Source organism: Diadema antillarum, unplaced genomic scaffold (assembly GCF_040938485.1).
Source record: "Diadema antillarum isolate AM-2024a unplaced genomic scaffold, OU_Dant_1.0 seq00001465_RagTag, whole genome shotgun sequence".
Lineage (NCBI taxonomy): Eukaryota > Metazoa > Echinodermata > Echinoidea > Diadematoida > Diadematidae > Diadema > Diadema antillarum.
The window spans coordinates 42,775-48,774 of record NW_027272205.1 but is presented as its reverse complement, the minus strand read 5'-3'; the positions used below and the strand labels follow the sequence as shown (position 1 = coordinate 48,774).

Sequence of the window (6,000 nt, the reverse complement as noted above, 5' to 3'; positions counted from 1 at the left end):
GGGTGTGTGCGTATGCCATTGCCATCAGCTGTTCCTGTTTGCTGGACCTACATGTATCAGTTGACTGCTCTCATCAGTCTGTCAGCATTTTATTAACAGCGCCCTCTTTATGTCGTATAGTAGGAGTTTTCTTATCATTTTGTCTCTTTCTACAAAATGTTTGTTAAAAAATTGAAAATGTTTATACATTGTATCGAAGATCCATGTTATATGATCTGACCTTACCCTTAGATTCTAGTTAGATAAATTATGGCTAGTGTATGTTAAAAACACTTATATGAAATGCCTGCTTTGATGATGGCAACGCTATAAAAGCAGGATTAGCACGCATAATTATAAACTTTCCCTTCGAAGATAAAAACAAACAAACACAACAAAACACCAACAACCGACGGGTTAGATACATTATTTTATGTTTATTGTTGTTTGAGAAATGCTTAGATGGGAGTGTAAACTTTATCAAAATGTTATTTCTTGATTGGGGCTAAATAGTTTTTGTCATCAAATGCTGAGCTGAATTCATCATCAAAGATCGGAGTATGGAACAAGACACATCGGGGGAAAAACTAGTGGCCACGTATAATACGTATAGCAGAGACTCCAACTCTCCCGCTTCCGAGCTCCCGCCGAAAGCCCATTTTCGCAAAATCTCCCGTTCTCCCGCTTGAGATTTATTTCTTTTTTCCCCGTCCCGACTGTGTGTCTCCCGCTTAAGATGTATTTTTCCCCGCTTGAAATGATCTCTCTCCTGCCCAAGCACCTTTTAAACCTTGAATTGAATTTTCATATACGGTACCCATTACGTTATGCTATCATTGATATATGAAATAAAGTTTTCTCGGCCACAAGGGACTTCGCGCTTCACGCTCCTGATGTGCGCTGTGCGCACGTCCAGTTGGAGTCTCCAGTTTGCTGAGGGTTTTAGGTGGGACAATGGGGCCGTATTCTGAGAGCTTATTAAGTGTCTGATTAGCACTTAATTACCGAATTGGTATTCTGAGAGCATGATTAAGTAGGGGGTATATTAACTACCATAGCCACAAGCGTTTTGGCGGGAAGGACCTACGCGTTTGCGCGTATCACTGCGCGTGCACCTCTGAGAGGACTTAATCACAGAGTTAATCACGAATCGGTATTCTGAGGGTGTAATTAAGTATGAAAGTTAATGGAAAACTTAATGATACCAAAGAGTGTCATTAACTACTCCGATATCACGCATTACATCGTGTTTTCTCTGCCACAACGATGCTTACCGTCATTCGGTAACCGAGGAGCAGTTGAATCTTGTTATCATGGTATCCGTAGAATTCAGAGAAAAAAGAAATATAGCCAATCTTCGAGGAATTTTGTCATTTTATGTGAGCAAAGAGGTTGAGATCTTCGCGTGCGTAGGTGAGGGGTTGTAATCAAATACCGGAGTGTGCGCACGGAGCTTGGGTTGTAATTACAGGGGGCGTGGAGGAGCGCGCATTGAGGGCATATTTGCGCGTGTAATCATCATTTTGGCTTCTAACAACGCGGTTGATTGGATGGAATAACAATTAGATGGGAGGGACCTAAGATAATTGCAGGGGACTTAATCATACCTTAATTACGTCCTCAGAATACCGATTTTGCCCATGATTAAGGGCCTATTAACTTCACGACTTAATCACGAAGTTAATTACAGACTTAATTACGACCTCAGAATACCACCCCAGATCACAAGGGGCTATGGGTTGGAGGCTTTGGTATGTAGGCATATATGAAATCGAATGGGATCATCCCGAAGGTGATTTTATTGTGGCAAACAGCGAGATTAGCTCGAAGTGAAAAGTCGGTGAAAAATTTTAACAGCGGCTACCTTCAATTCAACAGCCATATTAAAGGGATTGTATAGTTTTGGTTGAGACCTAATTTCAGGTTTCTAACATTTTTGGTGAGATAATGGGAAACCACTTATGAAATATGAAAGAGCATGTAATTCTATGAGGAATTCAACGTTTATTTGATGAAAATTGGCTTTGAAATGGCTGAGATATCCAAAAAAGAGCGATTCTAATAAAGTGTGGGACCCACACTTTATTACGATCATTTTGTTTTACTTTGTTTTTGGATGTTTCAGCTATTCCAAACCCGATTTTTATAAAATAAACTTTGAATTCCTCTTAAAATGGTATGTTCTGTATTATTTCATAAGTGTTTTCTTGGTATCTCGCAAAAAAAGTTAAAGCCCGATTTTCATCTCCACCAATACTGTACTATCCCTTTAAGTCATGGAATGAAAAACAGATAAGGGAAAGAGGGAAAAGGAGAGAGAGAGTGACAGACGTGTGAAAGGCATACAGATGAAAATGCAGAAAAAACACCCAAAGTAACCACGGGACACTATAGCACGGAAGTGAACCTGCAGTAAGAAAAGAGATAGGCTATTAGATCTACACTCGTACCGTAATAGAGGTGACTATGAAGGCAACAGATATAGATGATTATATAATCTTAAGCTATATAATATTATTTATCTTCATGCAACTGTCGTTCAATGCCATGAACTGTTTAAAAAGATTTCAGCGGTATGATATAAAACAGAAGTGTCTGTCTGGTGTTGATTTTTCTTTTGTGTTATCATTGATAACAACGACGTATTGATTATTGAAATCAAGGGTATGGCCTATACTGCTTTAAAGGGACTGTACAGTACTGGTTGAGGTAGGGATTCATGTTTTGAACATTCCTAAGTGAGATAATGAAAAGCCTCTAATGAAATATAAAAGAGCATGTGATTTTAAGAAGGATTCAACGTTTATTTGATGAAAATTGGTTTTCAAATGGCTGAGATATCCCCCAAAAGTGCTAATAATAAAAGGCGACATGCCCCAACTTTATTAGTATCTCTTTGTTTCACCTTGTTTTTGGATATCTCAGCCATTTCAAAACCTATTTTCATCGAATAAACTTTTGATACCCCTTAGAACTGCATGCTCTTTGACATCTCATAGAGTGGTTTCTGAATATCTCACAAAACGTGAAAAGCTAAATCTTCACCTCGACCAGAACTGTACACACCCTTTAAAACAGTTGACCTGATATGATTACATTGACAAAATAGCTTACTGTAACCCTTTAATGTTCACCATGGGAATATTGTAAAATTGCCGCTTTAAACGGGAAGATGTGGATGGAACCTTTGGAAATTCATTCGTGTGTTTATTATTGTGACTTCCCTTTGTGGACGACCCACCAATGTGTGTGCGTGTGGGGGAGGGGTAGGGGGAGCTGCAGCCCCCTCCCCCTATGTATTATACAAAGGCCTTGAGAGTTTTGCTTTGAGGCACAATAAGTTTGTTTTAAATAGGCCTATTCTTGATCAAAAATGTAATACAAAAGAAGGGGAAAATGTGAGGTGAGAATACATGCGGTGACCGTTGATGCAATGTTGTGGAGAGATCCTATAGTGACCGTACGAACAGGGCGCGATGTCAGAATTATTTTGTGATGTCACAATTAACATTGATACATTTCGCAGTGACGAAGCAGTGGAAGATTCCAAAACTGCTTTGTGATGTCACAATTACTTTGTTACAAAGTGACCATACGAAGCAGCGCGATGTTAGAATTGCTTTGTGATGTCATAATTGCTGTCAGAAGATGGTAGAACCGCTTTGTGATGTCACAATTACTTTGTTACATTTCACAAAGTGACCGTATGAAGCAGTGCGCGATGTTAGAATTGCTTTGTGATGTCATAATTGCTTTGTCAGAAATTGTTACATTTCCCAGTGACAAAGCAGCGCAAGATGTCAGAACCACTTTGTGATGTCACAATTACTTTGTTTCATTTCACAAAGTGACCGTATGAAGCAGCGCATGATGTTAGAATTGTTTTGTGATGTCACAATTATTGCTTTGTCAGAAATTGTTACATTTCACAGTGACGAAGCAGTGCAAGATGTCAGAACTGCTTTGTGATGTCACAATTACTTTATTACATTTCACAAAGTGACCATACGAAGCAGCATGCGATGTTAGAATTGCTTTGTGATGTCACAATTGCTTTGTCAGAAATGTTTACATTACAGTGACGAAGCAGTGCAAGGTGTCAGACCTGCTTTGTGATGTCACAATTACTAGTACTTTGTTATATTTCACAAAAAGTGACCGTAAGAAGCAGCACGCGATGTTAGAATTGCTTAGTGATATCATTTAAAAAATAATATACCATGGAGCGTCAGAGAAGCCAACATTTGTATGCAAAAGATCACGTGAAGCTCTTTCAGCCAATCACTAGCGGATTAACTTTTTATAAAAAATATGATTTCGACTAACAGTTGACTAATGTCGGCATGTTTGACACTCCATTATATTTGTGAAAATGATGTTAGACACTAATTATGACATCACAAAGGAATTGTGACGTCGCACACTGCTTTCTACTGTCACTTATTGAAATATCGCAAAGTTTGTGATTACGCGCGCTGCCTCCTATGGCCACTTTCTGAAATGGGTTGCGCCACTCAGTGAATAGTACTATTTTGGAATTTCCCACCTCTGCCCATATAATTATAACCAGGAACTCTGAAGGCAAGGTGTATTTTTTTTGTAACTCGAATTTCCGACATGCACATTAGGGCCTATCGCTGCATAGGCCCACACCCTTAAACTAGGTTTCTTTTCCAGTGACAACAGTCGAGCAACAGGATCATTCCTTTGAAATTACTCTTTCGCGCAGTCACATTCACAGCACCTGAAATTGCCAGTCACAATATTGGAGAACACTGAATTCGAGTGAGGTACATTCATCTAGATTCAGGTTTTGGGAGGAGATAAACGAAAAAACAACCAGAGCAGGTTTTTTTTCCCCCCTTTCTTTTTTCCTTTTTCTTAACCGCTGAACACACCGTAACCTTCAGGCATCTGTTGTGGCTTTCTTCATTTTTGACAAAAATAATTTTGTGTTTCCAGATTGTTATTATGATTTCTCAAGATGGATTAACAATTAAGAAAGATATATGGCTACAGCAAGTCCGAGGCTCTCAATGGAAAGAAGAATGCAGGTATTTTACAGTATATGTATGATTCATCTATTCTCGAATAGTATTGCAAATGCCTTACAATCTTATAAGTGTATCCATAATGATACCTTTCCTTTATTTCCAATTTTCCTCAATCGTCAGACCGTTCAATTTGACAATCTGGTACTGCTTCCGTAATGAAGACCACCACCGGCGCTCCGGTACTGGAGGACCGACCCTACTGGATGTACGAAGTCTTTCTGAGCCGTAGCGGACCTACTCCCAGTCTTTCTAGCCACGACTCGACTCGTGAATTGTATACAGTTGCCATGACGCTAAACCTGTTGAGCGGCCACTCATTGCGCAACAGAACCGAAAGCGATGATCGATGATAACAGACAGAAACAGCTTCAATGAAAATGAAAAAGAAGCAGTTAATGAAAAATTGTTCAACAATGTTTCTAATGTAATGTAATCATCACGAAGGAAAGGTGATTTCTAGGCCAAATTTGAGGGAAAGTAGAAGGGGTTGTTGAGGGTTTCGTGCAACTTCTGCACAAGTTCGTCATCGCTGAGCGCGTACGCGTTCGCCATGCATAAAATAGAGAGCAGCGGTAAAAATGCACAGAGTGGATACACACGTCAATACACACACGTACGGTACCGTCCCATCCATCCCCACACTGGAGATTACATACACACGGTAGTAGACTCCTACCACAGCGGTGCATGCGGTGACCACCACCGATCACCAACACACAACGTACACGTACGTACAAGTACGTACACACAAAGTCAAGCAACACTCGCCGCACTACACCACCCCCCACCTTGGTCGGAACTGATCGCCAAAAAGTAGCATCTAGTATTTCCTTTTTAACTTACAAACAGCAGCTGTTCACACATATCTCATTGATGTTTTAACAGGTGAGTGAACGAAATTTTGATGTTAACTAGCTATCATTTCTAATTTCAATTAAAAAGGTAAATAAATGCATATGTGAGCATC

The 6,000-nt window shown here is 39.7% G+C and overlaps 1 protein-coding gene across 1 annotated transcript in view; it reads left to right on the top strand.

Moving 5' to 3' along the window:
- Positions 1-5,789: 5,789 nt before the first annotated feature.
- Positions 5,790-6,000, top strand: part of LOC139709719 (kinesin-like protein KIF19) — a gene marked incomplete at its 3' end in the record, with an annotated part of 42,982 nt that continues 42,771 nt past the window's right edge. Inside the window, exon 1 of the mRNA XM_071621674.1 lies at positions 5,790-5,918. The remainder of the gene's footprint in view (positions 5,919-6,000) is intronic.